Below are 14,930 nucleotides of genomic sequence, written 5' to 3'. Positions count from 1 at the left end.
TTAAATTCAAAAAACATGATTTTATGATTTCTAATCGTTAATTCGTCAAGTTTGTAAACGTGAACTGCGTGAAGTTGAAATAGTGAATTACCGAAGCTGAAATCGTGAAGATCAAAACTTAAATTCACTGAAGTTGAATTCCTGAAGTTGAAATCGTGAATTTATGAAGCTGAAATCGTGAATTCAAAAAGTCGAAATCTTGAATTCGTGAATTCCTTATGTTGAAATCGTGGAGTCACGAAGACGAAATCTTCAATTCGTGAAGGTAATTGAATGTCCCCGCCGGCCTTTTATGGTTGCTTTATGGAACACTTTAGTGCGTCATGTTGACGCTAGCGACTGCACGACAAAGCGCCAAACGGCGCGTTGTCGCACTGTCGTCTTATCATCTTGTTATATATATATATATATATCACCTTTCTAGCGACTGTGTTTCAGTTCAATTTTTGATACTATACAGTACACACGTATTGAGATTTTGTGCTCGATTGTGTGCACATTATACATGTAATACACCCCTGATGAAGGCATAATACGCCGAAAGTACTTGGGTATTTATACTTTAGCACTGTATGAACGTTTATTTTCTCCAAATTTATTGTTATTTTTTCCACGTTCTTGTATCCTTCTTGGGATCCAGTGTTTTTGAAAGGTATTTTGTAGATGCAAATATTTTTCACAAACCTATAAATATATATACAATTAGCCAATCCTTCTATTTGAGCCGAGCGACAATGTGACATCGCGACAACACGTTATATATATAACGACGTTATGCGCATTTCGCTGGCGGCAAGACGAAATGGCGGAATTGATATAGGTTGCGCTGTCGCTATCGACAACGCACCAAATCAACGCACCAAATCAGCCACCATAGCATTTCGTAAATACGTAGACTGAATTTCGAACCGGGGAAGTAATTATATATCATCGAGAGTTATTTTTCTTTGTGAAAGAAATTTGACATATGTAGAATCAAAGTACTGACAGTACTGGATGCGACAAATAAGAATACTGGATTGCTTGAATGATACAAGGGGCAAAAAATCAGTCAGAATCCATGTCAGGGTTTAAAGCTTTAGAAAATAAATGTTGCCAGGAAGACATGCTTTTTGAAAATTTATGTTGCACCAAGAAGTTCACAAAGGTTCATGATTCAGTAAAATTCTATGCCAGAGTAAATGGGCCTTGGAAAATGACCTTAAATTATGATCCCAATACATGGGTTTCGCGTGAATACTAGTACCTCTAGATTTTTTTCCCTAAACTGATGTACAGTACATACATGTAGTTCTGAAGATACATGTTGTTGCAGATCTTTTGTTAACTAAGAATTTTTTAAGTTAACAAAGTCAAATTTATATCAGATTCATGGGACTCAAAGAGTGACTTCCAATTATGATCATGTATTTCAAATTAATGCCACCAGTTGTTCTGAATGCTTAAGCCTTGTTAACCAAGAATTTTCCAAGTTCACATATTTATCAGTCAAAACCTAAGTCAGATTTATGGTCCTTGGATAGTATCCTCTAGTTATGGTCAAGAAGACATATTTTAATAGTTAAGCAAATGCCGTTAGTAAGTAAGTTCACAAGGGGCCATAATTCAGTAAAATCCAATTTAGACTTAAATTATTCTTGTATGAATTATGATTATCTCGAAGTCATGTTTTAGATCAAGTACAAATAATCATCAACTTTTAATTATATTACATGGACAACTTTAAGCAAGAATTTAAAAATGGCCATAATTCTGTTTTATATTATAAATGACTTTTTTTTCAAACTTTGAAATTGATTGTTTCAACAAGACTTAGCATAAATCAAATTTATATAAGTAATGAATTTCTGGTCAAAATATGTGCAATGCAAGGAAAAATACATTTTAATTTAATCACCAAACTTACAGTTTCAAAATCACGGAAAGCGATACATGTTACAGTACAATTTTTTGCATCTGCGTTAGACGACCCCCCCCCCCCCCTCGCCCAATGTGATCATTATATATTTTACGCCCTGTACAAATATGTTTACATGTTGTTTTTAGTATTTTAAAGTAAAAGAATATTTTTATTAAGCAATGATAGAACAAGTTATACGAGTATCATTAATCAAAGTAATACTTGTAAAAAATCACTTTAAATTTAATTTTACTAATCGACGGTAATCGTATTCGCATTTGCATATCTGTTGGTGAATATCGCATGGTCATTGCTGCCAAAGTGGTTACATTTAAAGTGACATTATGCACGTCCATGTGTCAACGGTGAGTTCACAAGTAAAAGTAAAAATAACTGTAGTTTAGCAATGATTGTGTTCAATTTTATATTTAACCATGCAATCAATAATGCACGCGATGGACAGACATTTCTATAAGTATTGTTCACAATGTTTCGATAATGCTTGATTTTAAAAGGGTCGGGCAGTCTTTTTTATAATTTACGTATTTTTTATATTTTTCTAAACACTTTTCAGTATCAGTTACATGTCAATCACCAATATAAAAGTAAATTTCATGAAATATATTACTAATTCAACTAAACTTGACACACAAAAAAACAAGAGCTGTCGGTAGGACATCAACGCTCGACTATTCTTAGTGCTTGATAGTAAAAAACGCCTTGATTAAAAGGTAAAATTTTCTCAGTAAAGAAAAAAGGCAAAATTTTTCTTTAAATCCATATTTCAGTTATAGGCCTTGGAGAGAGTCCTATTATGCTCTCAAAGAAGAGTATAAAATTTCAACATGTTTCAAAGCCTTATGTCAATGAATTTTGAAAATATTTGAGGTAGTACAAAAACTTTAACGTAAATTCTAAGTCGAAAAAGGGGCATAATTCTGTCAAAATGCTTGATAGAGTTACCTCCTCCTGTCTACATGTAGGGGTCATGATGGTGAATAAGTGTGCAAAGTTTCAAAGCCATATGTCAATGGACTTTGAAAATATTTGAGGTATTACAAAAACTTTAACGTAAATTCTAAGTCGAAAAAGGGGCATAATTCTGTCAAAATGCTTGATAGAGTTACCTCCTCCTGTCTACAGGTTGGGGTAATGATGGTGAACAAGTGTGCAAAGTTTCAAAGCCATATGTCAATGGACTTTGAAAATATTTGAGGTATTACAAAAACTTTAACGTAAATTCTAAGTCGAAAAAGGGGCATAATTCTGTCAAAATGCTTGATAGAGTTACCTCCTCCTGTCTACAGGTTGGGGTAATGATGGTGAACAAGTGTGCAAAGTTTCAAAGCCATATGTCAATGGACTTTGAAAATATTTAAACTATTACAAAAACTTTAACGTAAATTCTAAGTCGAAAAAGGGGCATAATTCTGTCAAAATGCTTGATAGAGTTACCTCCTCCTGTCTACAGGTTGGGGTAATGATGGTGAACAAGTGTGCAAAGTTTCAAAGCCATATGTCAATGGACTTTGAAAATATTTAAACTATTACAAAAACTTTAACATAAGTGGTTACGCCGACGCCGACGCCGACGCTCGGGTGACTACAATAGCTCTACTTATTCTTATCGAATAGTCGAGCTAATGATGAGCATAATGTCACTTTAAACGAACATGTCTCCTATGTTAGGTGACAAATTTAATTTCAGTTAGTGTTAGCATGTTCATATTGCATTTATCTTTCATCGGATATTCAATTACTTTCAAATATTTATTAATCAAATCATTTAAATGGCATCAGATCTAAACTGATGTCTGATTTTGTTAGCCACACGTTCTTGCAGTCATCTGTTTAAACTTAACGAAAAGTGTAAAATATCAGTTTAATGGGATATAATAGGTTATACGTATAGGTCTTATAATAAGGACTTTCCATATCTTTAACCAAAGTGTTATATCAACGTGGATATTGACGTCTAGGAGAGTAAAGGCACCAACAGAGGTATAGGATTTAGTTGTACAACACTAATTAGAGATATGATGTACACTAACACTTGCATTCAGACCGTAATTCTGCATTGTAGGAATAATCAGGTTTCCCTAAAAAACAGATCCCTCCCAACTGATCCCTTTTACATACTTTACTCACTAAATTTTTTTCCCCATGAGTAATGATTGAAACTCCTCTATATTTTTATCAAAAAAATCTATAATTGTAACAGGGGGAGATTAATGTGCAGCCTGACCGAGACCCAAACCAGGGACCCTCAGAATAACGTACTGCGGCTTTACTGACTGTGTAGCAGGGGCAGATTAATGTGCAGCCTGACCGAGACTCAAACCTGAGACTCTCAGAATAACATACTGCTGCTCTACTGACTGTGTAGCAGGGGCAGATTAATGTGCAGCCTGACCGAGACTCGAACCTGGGACCCTCGGAATACCGTACTGGGGCTCTACTGACTGTGTAACAGGGGGAGATTAATGTGTAGCCTCACCGAGTCTCGAACCTGGGGCCCTCGGAATACCATACTGGGGCTCTACTGACTATGTAACAGGGGGAGATTAATGTGCAGCCTGGCCGAGACTCGAACCTGGGACAGCCTGACCTAGACTCGAACCTGGGACCCTCGGAATACCGTACTGCGGCTCTACTGACTGTGTAATAGGGGGAGATAAATATGCAGCCTGACCTAGACTCGAACCTGGGACCCTCGGAATACCGTACTGCGGCTCTACTGACTGTGTAATAGGGGGAGATAAATATGCAGCTTGACCTAGACTCGAACCTTGGACCCTCGGAATACCGTACTGGGACTCTACTGACTATGTAACAGGGGGAGATTAGTGTGCAGCCTGACAGAGACTCGAACCTGGAACCCTTGGAATACCATACTGCGGCTCTACTGACGGAGCTATCCGGCCGCTTACAAATTACCCCCCTTCCCCCCATTAGTGAACAGTTCAATACCGTGAAATAATCATTTTCTGAATGATTTGGGATTAGAACATACCACACCTTTGGGTCTCCTGAAGAGTATAAACGTCAGAATAAATAATTGAATATCTAATTCCTAAATATATTTGAATTGCTTTCAATCATTTTTGCATTATTCACGTTTTTTTTAAACTATATTCTTAGTTGCAACTTTTGGCGTATATTAAGTAAGTATACGAGAAATAACATTAGATTATTCTGGGCATACTCTCTTTTGAATCCAATAAATACCGTTTAACAAACTAAAAACAAAGAAAAAATAAAATCTCAAACAAAAGTGGAGATGCCGGGGATCGAACCCGGGGCCTTTCACATGCAAAGCGAACGCTCTACCACTGAGCCACATCCCCAACTGTCATACAAATATTTTAATAAGATTTCTATAAATAATATGTATTCATTCCACATTTTTATAAAGTAGATTAATGACAAATTCACGCGGTTTAGCTATACATGTTTGGGCCGCGTAACGACTCTTTCACGTAAACACCAATATTCGAAGTAATTTTCGGCAAGTTGCGACAGGGCTGTCAGTCTGACAAATTTTAAAGTACGTTTTCTCCAGCTTTGTATACCAACAAGAAAGGAATAGAAAGGTGTTCAAATTTCTTTCTTTTTTAATATAAATCCGATCCATACATATCTATACTCGGCGCCAGAATGAACCAGGTATCGACGTCATTGCCAGTGCTACAGATTACGTATGTAAATGCTCCAGATTTGATGATCACGTTTCAAGAGGTCTATAAATTTCATTACATTTGTTACAATGTCATGTATGTATGTCTTGCCTTTGCCCACTAATGTAAAATCAGCCAAGCCTCTTCACCCGTGCAGCCTAACCAGGCGCTTTGCTGTTGGCTGATTTAAAGGCCCATTATGCCTAAGAAATGCTTTCATATCTATGTCAAAGAATTTTTATTTTTGGTGTTTTGTTATAGTTCCCGAAAAGTTACTCATTCGCAATTTAAATGCAAAATATTTTGCCTCTTTTACTGTTGGCAATAAGTGAATTATTTATTTATTTATTTTATATATATATTCATTCATTCATTCATTCATTCATTCATTCATTCATTCATTCATTTATTCATTTATTTATTTATTTATTATTTATTTATATATTTATTAGTTTGTTTGTTTGTTTGTTTGTTTGTTTGTTTGTTTGTTTTAGCAATATTCATCATCTTTTCTAGTGTCAAGTAAATACAATATTTAAGCAAAGATTTTAGCTCTTGATCTCATTTCATATCTTGTTATGAACTTGTTTTTTCTTTTATTTTCTTCCTTTCCTAAGTGTTATTGGGTTCTAGAGGGTTAAGCTTACATTTACCTGGATGAATTGATAATGCCTTGTTCCTTGGGCGCGATGAGCACGCATCGGAAAGGATGAAGATACCAACAAGCCTTGCTTGCTTGCTCGCTTGCAAACACATTGTTCACTTGAAATATATAATTTAACACATATCAGCATATTGAGCAAAAGGAAATAAAACCTGTGTAGGCAATTTACCACGTAATTTATCCACAGTGGATAAATGCACCTACCTCTAGTGCTCGCAAGACGAGACAAAAGTTGGATTAACTAAGATTGAACAAAAAATGATACAGTAATTACGTTTCAATATTGTTATTGATATCATGTCTTCTATTAATCAGTAAAATTAAACTGTAAACGAAAATTGAACGACCATTATTGTACATTTTGATAAACAGAATATAGAACATATAGAATATAAAAAATATGGAGATGCCGGGGATCGAACCCGGGGCCTTTCACATGCAAAGCGAACGCTCTACCACTGAGCCACATCCCCATGTATGTCATACAGTTTAGTGTAGATTACAGTAGCTCAAGCTTATAACAATGGTACCACATAAGATTATCAATATAAAAAAATATATTATTTAACCTATATTTTTTTATTATTTTATTGTGTTAGAAATTTAATCGCTTAGTTCTCATACATTTATGAGGATTTATATCAAATAACAATAATAGGTTAAAATATGGAGATGCCGGGGAACGAACCCGGGGGTTTTCACATGCAAAGCGAACGCTCTACCACTCAGCCACATCCTTTTTTGTTAGATTATGTAGGACATCAGTACAATATTGCCATGTACGCCACATACTAACAATTGCCATGTACGACACATTCTAACTATTGGCATGTATGTCACATACTAACTATTGTCATGTACGCCACATACTAACAATTGTCATGTACGCCACATACTAACAATTGTCATGTACGCCACATACTAACTTTTGCCATGTACGACACATACTAACAATTGTCATGTACGATACATACTAACTATTGCCATGTACGCCACATACTAACAATTGCCATGTACGCCACATACTAACTTTTGCCATGTACGACACACACTAACTATTGCCATGTACGCCACATACTAACTTTTGCCATGTACGACACATACTAACTATTGCCATGTATGCCACATATTAACTATTGTAATGTACGCCACATACTAACTATTGTCATGTACGCCACATACTAACAATTGTCATGTACGCCACATACTAACTTTTGCCATGTACGACACATACTAACTTTTTGCCATGTACGACACACACTAACTATTGCCATGTACGCCACATACTAACTTTTGCCATGTACGACACATACTAACTATTGCCATGTATGCTACATATTAACTATTGTAATGTACGCCACATACTAACTATTGTCATGTACGCAACATACAAGCTATTGCCATGTACGCCACATACTAACAATTGTCATGTACGCCACATACTAACTTTTGCCATGTACGACACATACTAACAATTGCCATGTATGCCACATATTTACTATTGCAATGTACGCCACATACTTACTATTGTCATGTACGACACATACTAACTATTGCCATGTATGTTACATATTAACTATTGTAATGTACGCCACATACTAACTATTGTCATGTACGCAACATACAAGCTATTGCCATGTACGCCACATACTAACAATTGTCATGTACGCCACATACTAACTTTTGCCATGTACGACACATACTAACAATTGCCATGCATGCCACATATTTACTATTGCAATGTACGCCACATACTTACTATTGTCATGTACGACACATACTTACTATTGCCATGTACCCCACATACTAACAATTGTCATGTACGCCACATACTAGCTATTGCCATGTACGACATATACTAACAATTGTCATGTACGCCACATACTAACTTTTGCCATGTACGACACATACTAACTATTGTCATGTACGACACACACTAACTATTGCCATGTACGCCACATACTAACTTTTGCCATGTACGACACATACTAACTATTGCCATGTATGCCACATATTAACTATTGCAATGTACGCCACATACTAACTATTGCCATGTACCCCACATACTAACAATTGTCATGTACGATACATACTGACTATTGCCATGTACGCCACATACTAACAATTGTCATGTACGCCACATACTAGCTATTGCCATGTACGACATATACTAACAATTGTCATGTACGCCACATACTAACTTTTGCCATGTACGACACATACTAACTATTGTCATGTACGACACACACTAACTATTGCCATGTACGCCACATACTAACTTTTGCCATGTACGACACATACTAACTATTGCATGTATGCCACATATTAACTATTGCAATGTACGCCACATACTAACTATTGCCATGTATGCCACATATTAACTATTGCCATGTACGCCATATACTAACTTTTGCCATGTATGCCACATACTAACTATTGTCATGTACGACACATACTTACAATTGCCATGTACGCCACATACTAACAATTGTCATGTACGCCACATACTAAATATTGCCATGTACGACACATACTAACTATTGCCATGTACGACACATTACAAACTATTGCCATGTACGCCACATACTAACAATTGTCAGGTACGCCACATACTAACTTTTGCCATGTACGACACATACTAACTATTGTCATGTACGCCACATTACTAATTATTGCCATGTACGACACATACTAACAATTGCCATGTACGCCACATAATAACTTTTGCCATGTACGACACATACTAACTTTTGCCATGTACGACACATACTAACACTTGCCATGTATGCCACATATTAACTATTGCAATGTACGCCACATACTAATTATTGCCATGTACGACACATACTAAAAATTGCCATGTACGCCACATACTAATTATTGCCATGTACGACACATACTAACAATTGCCATGTACGCCATATACTAACTATTGCCATGTACGACAGAGCTATATTCGCTGTGAGCTATATGCGACATAACAAAGCTATATTCGCTGTGAGCTATATGCGACATAACAGAGCTATATTCACTGTGAGCTATATGCGACATAACAAAGCTATATTCACTGTGAGCTATATGCGACATAACAGAGCTATATTCGCTGTAAGCTATATGCGACATAACAAAGCTATATTCACTGTGAGCTATATCGACATAACAGAGCTATATTCACTGTGAGCTATATGCGACATAACAAAGCTATATTCGCTGTGAGCTATATGCGACATAACAGAGCTATATTCACTGTGAGCTATATGCGACATAAACAGAGCTATATTCGCTGTGAGCTATATGCGACATAAACAAAGCTATACTTCACTGTGAGCTATATGCGACATAACAGAGCTATATTCGCTGTGAGCTATATGCGACATAAAAAGCTATATTCACTGTGAGCTATATGCGACAATAACAGAGCTATATTCACTGTGAGCTATATGCGACATAACAAAGCTATATTCACTGTGAGCTATATGCGACATAACAAAGCTATATTCACTGTGAGCTATATGCGACATAACAGAGCTATATTCACTGTGAGCTATATGCGACATAACAAAGCTATATTCGCTGTGAGCTATATGCGACATAACAGAGCTATATTCACTGTGAGCTATATGCGACATAACAGAGCTATATTCGCTGTGAGCTATATGCGGCATAACAGAGTTATATTCACTGTGAGCTATATGCGATGTAACAGAGCTATATTCGCTGTGAGCTATATGCGGCATAACAGAGTTATATTCACTGTGAGCTATATGCGATGTAACAGAGCATATATTCGCTGTGAGCTATATGCGGCATAACAGAGTTATATTCACTGTGAGCTATATGCGACGTAACAGAGCTATATTCGCTGACAGCTATAGCGACGTACAGATCTATGTTGTCGAGAGCTATAAGCGACGTAACAGAGCTATATGTGCTAAGAGCTACATGTGACGTAACAGATTAGTAACAGAGCTATATTCGTCGAGAGCTATATGCGGCGTACCAGAGCTATATTCGCTGAGAGCTATATGCAACGTAACATAGCTATACATTCGTCGAGAGGTATATTCGACGTAACAGAGCTAAATGTGCTGAGAGCTTTATGCGTCGTAACAGAGCTATGTTTGTCGAGAGCTGTGCTGAGAACTTAACTGGCGTAACAGAGCTATATTCGCTGAGAACTATATGCAACGTTATTTTTATCATTCGTCAAATATTTTGTTTTCAAGAGACATTATAAATGAACTCATTAGACAGTCTTTAATTGAACAATATACATAACATTTAAACATAGAAGAAAGTCAGGTGGAATTTGTTAAGCAGGAATATTAAATATAAACTAAATGGACGAATTTGAAACGATTTGAAGGACATGTCACTTGTAATCATGTTAGTGCTGTAGATTATTTTATAAGTTCAGAAAATTTATTTCCAAACAATTATTGTTGAGAGTTTAAAGGTTTTCGATTTTGCCTTTGCTGCTGTTAAGATGTGCATAATCCATTTTTGTCATTCGATTTAAATGTGTGTACGCGCGACATGTTCACATAATATAGTGCTAAACTTTGGAACCCTGAAATTGTCTGATAATATAGATAAGAATATGATAACAGAAAAATACAGTGCTCTTTGTTTACCTGAAAAAGAAATATTCCAGACAATACTTCCAATGGTATTTAGTAAATGAACAGGTGAATTTACATTTTGCTATAATTCCTTTTAATTCTATAATTTACTTCGCATTAACGAAAATAACTCAGGTGGCCCACGGACATTTCTATTAATACCCTCCGGAATTTACCTGTATCGTTCAATTTATGAAAAGAGTGGGGCAGTGTTTTAATACTTTATACCTAATACTTAGCAATATCAACTGTTGGTCAATCACCATTATAACAGTAAAAATATTTTGAAATATAAAATTGATTTAGCTCAACTTGACAATGAAAATATGAGTATAATGTCACCTTAAAGACATTTTCCGGAGTTTTCATTACAAGATTTGAACAGTTCTACCTGTACACAACCTGCTTTAGCCAATCAAAGCGAATAATTCAGTATCACATGATAACAAAATGGACGTCAAAGACATCAATGAGGGATGCTTAAATGGACTCGGCCAACCGCCATATTTTGTCGGGTTACTTATTCGTACATTTGAAAATTACCATTATCAATGTACAAACTCAGTACCTGTCTACATTCTCTTGCAGGATAAACACAGCTAATTGAAATAATTTTTGCTACATGCCATTTCTGATTAGAGAATGTAGTCTAAAAAAAGTATATTTTGTTTACTTTCCAAAACTTGACGGAGTTCCATTTAAAGCATGTTCACAGACATCAATTTTAATGTGCAGCCAGTAACTGTTATTGGAAGGGCCAATTCTCTAATGTTGTTAAAACTTGTGGCCCGACCCTTTTGCTTTTTAATAATAACAATAATATCCATGTAATAACTGTAAATTTATTCGTTACTGTTTTGTAGTTTGTTTACATGTGACAATGTATTTGTTTTTGTATAAAATGTAAAAGCAATAAGATATGATAAAATTTTAGTAACTGTTGTTAATTACGCAAGAAACTGATTCTTTTTGCTGATTGATGCACTTATTAAGTAGCGCATGTAGTCTAACTTATTGTACTAGGAGTTAAGTTATTGTGATATTTTTCTCATTGGTAATACTGTGAGTATCTCCTACATTCTGACCCAGCAGCGCGTCAAAATATTTTGACAAGAACGCAATGGTAGAGTAAATCAAGTATTTTTGATGGCTTTATGTTTTGACCACATACAATAAAGTATTAGACAAGAAAGGAAAAATTATTTCTATATTCATGGCTGAACGGCGATTCCAAGCATTTTTGGAAATGCACTTGTATAGACAAATAAGCAAAATTAAAACTGTTCAATACATTTTATTTAAACTTGGCATGTTAATAGAATATGAAAACAGAAACATTTTAAACGGGAAAAAAAGTTCTCATTTTCGATTAATCTGCCCTTGAATTGGACCTTTTTGATAAATTCAAGGGCAGATAATTTATAATGAAGCTAAGCAATACAATTTTTTTCTTCTTAATTTCATGAAGCTTACATTCGTCTTAGTCAATATGCACAATTTTCAAGAACAAATTCAGAGTGGAAAGTTTTTTTTCTCACTTCTTTTCTTAACATTTTTTTCTTAAAAATTGGCCTTTTTATGATTTTAAAGTACCTTAATTTTCATTGAATAACAGAAACGATATAAGGAATTGCATGTAATTATGTATTGTATTGAATAATAAAAAGAAAAACATTATCCAGAAGTAAAAACAAGAATTCATTTACGTATGTATAAGTTATCTGCCCTTAAAATCAATAATCTGAGCACAAACATACGTAAGACTAAAAAAAAAGGAATCACGGTTTAATGATGTGTTAAAGACAGAAACGATTTTCTGAAATTCATAGGGCTAAATATTTATACTCACTCAGAAAAACTTATGTCCATGAAACAAATCTAAAAACTAGTATTTGATATATTTTATAGAATTATATCTCCTGCTCAGCATGCACGATCGAACAAAAAAAATACAACATAACACAAACCGGCTCTTATCCACTCATCTATTCGTTGATAAATGGTTTTCAGCATTAGACAATTTCAGCAGTTACAGAAACTATAAAATTATTTAAAAAAACACATAATTTTGGCTTTGAAAATTATCTTGTAAAAACTCATCATAATTATCTAAATATATGATTGAATTTAGAACAAAAAACATAAATTACATGTTGAGAATAGTAATTGAAATAAGATACTACAAAACAGAACATGGATTTTATGATATCATAACTCTGGTGAAAAATAAATATATTACAAAGAAGGAAAGAACTGAATTAATTACAAAAACGACATAGCTGAAAATATTACAAAGAATTCAAAGGACAAAGCTAAATATATTACAAAGAAGGACAAAGCTAAATATATTACAAAGAAGGACAAAGCTAAATACATGTATATTACAAAGAAGGACAAAGCTAAATATATTACAAAGAAGGACAAAGCTAAATATATTACAAAGAAGGACAAAGCTAAATATATTACAAAGAATGAAATAACTGAATATATCACGTGCATTATTATATTAAAAACAGAAACTAATTACTGTTCTTTTACTTGATCTGGTGCTTAACAGTTAGATATATATTTTGCTTCAACGTAAATGTGAAGTTATTGTTCAAAGATTAAGCAATGTAACAGAAGGGTTAGACTAAAACGTTTTATTGTAAAAGGAAGATCATTAAATGGGACGTTACAAGCCATTAAATTGAAAACATATGGTTTGCACATTTTATACTTTAATCAATAACAATGTAGATTCTAAAGATTTTTTTATTAAAATATGGAGATGCCGGGGATCGAACCCGGGGCCTTTCACATGCAAAGCGAACGCTCTACCACTGAGCCACATCCCCATACATAAATACATGTGAACTCCTCGTGAGATTTTGTAATCTTTCTTTATCTTGACATTGTAATACACATGTTAATTAAAGATAACAACTTTAGAAAAGCAGAGCTTTAAGTTTTACTATACTAGATAATAAAGCATTCTGAAGCAGCGATCGAATGCAGATTGAAAAAGCGGCCAGAACTTTAGGCAGTGAAAAACAGTACAGAACAGCGGCACACTTTACATCTATACAAACTTTATATCTGTACAAAAAGGGGTACGCAAAACAAAATATACGCGTTACGTCTGTACAAAACAAAATATAAGCTTTACGTCTGTACAAAAAAATAAGCTTTACGTCTGTACAAAACAAAATATAAGCTTTACGTCTGCACAAAACGAAAATTACGCTTCACGTCTGTACAAAACAAAATATACGCTTTACGTCTGGACATAGCAAAAAAGAAGTTGCTTTACGTCTGTACAAAACAAAATATAAGCTTTACGTCTGTACAAGACAAAATATAAGCTTTATGTCTGCACAAAACAAAATATACGCTTTACGTCTGTACAAAACAAAATATACGCTTTACGTCTGTACAAAACAAAATATAAGCTTTACGTCTGTACAAAACAAAATATACGCTTTACGTCTGTACAAAACAAAATAAACGCTTTACGTCTGTTCAAAACAAAATATAAGCTTTACGTCTGTACAAAACAAAATATACGCTTTACGTCTATACAAAACAAAATATTCGCTTTACGTCTGTACAAAACAAAATATTCGCTTTACGTCTGTTTACGTCTGTACCAAACAAAATATACGCTTTACGTCTGTACAAATCAAAATATACGCTTTACGTCTGTACAAAACAAAATATTCGCTTTACGTCTGTACAAAACAAAATGTTCGCTTTACGTCTGTACAAATCAAAATATACGCTTTACGTCTGTACAAAACAAAATATTCGCTTTACGTCTGTACAAAACAAAATATTCGCTTTACGTCTGTACAAAACAAAATATACGCTTTACGTCTGTTCAAAAACAAAATATACGCTTTACGTCTGTACAAAACAAAATATACGCTTTATGTCTGTACAAAACAAAATATTCGCTTTACGTCTGTACAAAACAAAATATACGCTTTACGTCTGTACAAAACAAAATATTCGCTTTACGTCTGTACAAAACAAAATAAACGCTTTACGTCTGTTCAAAACAAAATATAAGCTTTACGTCTGTACAA

The 14,930-nt window shown here is 34.5% G+C and overlaps 3 non-coding genes across 3 annotated transcripts; all 3 read right to left on the bottom strand.

Annotated features, from left to right (window-relative positions):
- Positions 1-5,175: 5,175 nt before the first annotated feature.
- On the bottom strand, positions 5,176-5,247 carry Trnaa-ugc (transfer RNA alanine (anticodon UGC)). The gene has a single exon. It is a non-coding gene; the product is annotated as a tRNA-Ala (tRNA).
- Positions 5,248-6,642: 1,395 nt separating this feature from the next.
- Positions 6,643-6,714, bottom strand: Trnaa-ugc (transfer RNA alanine (anticodon UGC)). The gene has a single exon. It is a non-coding gene; the product is annotated as a tRNA-Ala (tRNA).
- A 6,914-nt stretch (positions 6,715-13,628) lies between these two features.
- Positions 13,629-13,700, bottom strand: Trnaa-ugc (transfer RNA alanine (anticodon UGC)). The gene has a single exon. It is a non-coding gene; the product is annotated as a tRNA-Ala (tRNA).
- Positions 13,701-14,930: the final 1,230 nt, after the last annotated feature.

Source organism: Ruditapes philippinarum, unplaced genomic scaffold (genome assembly GCF_026571515.1).
Source record: "Ruditapes philippinarum isolate M1 unplaced genomic scaffold, ASM2657151v2 ctg11811_1_1_1_1, whole genome shotgun sequence".
In the NCBI taxonomy this organism is placed as follows: domain Eukaryota; kingdom Metazoa; phylum Mollusca; class Bivalvia; order Venerida; family Veneridae; genus Ruditapes; species Ruditapes philippinarum.
This window is presented reverse-complemented; position numbering and strand designations above follow the sequence as displayed.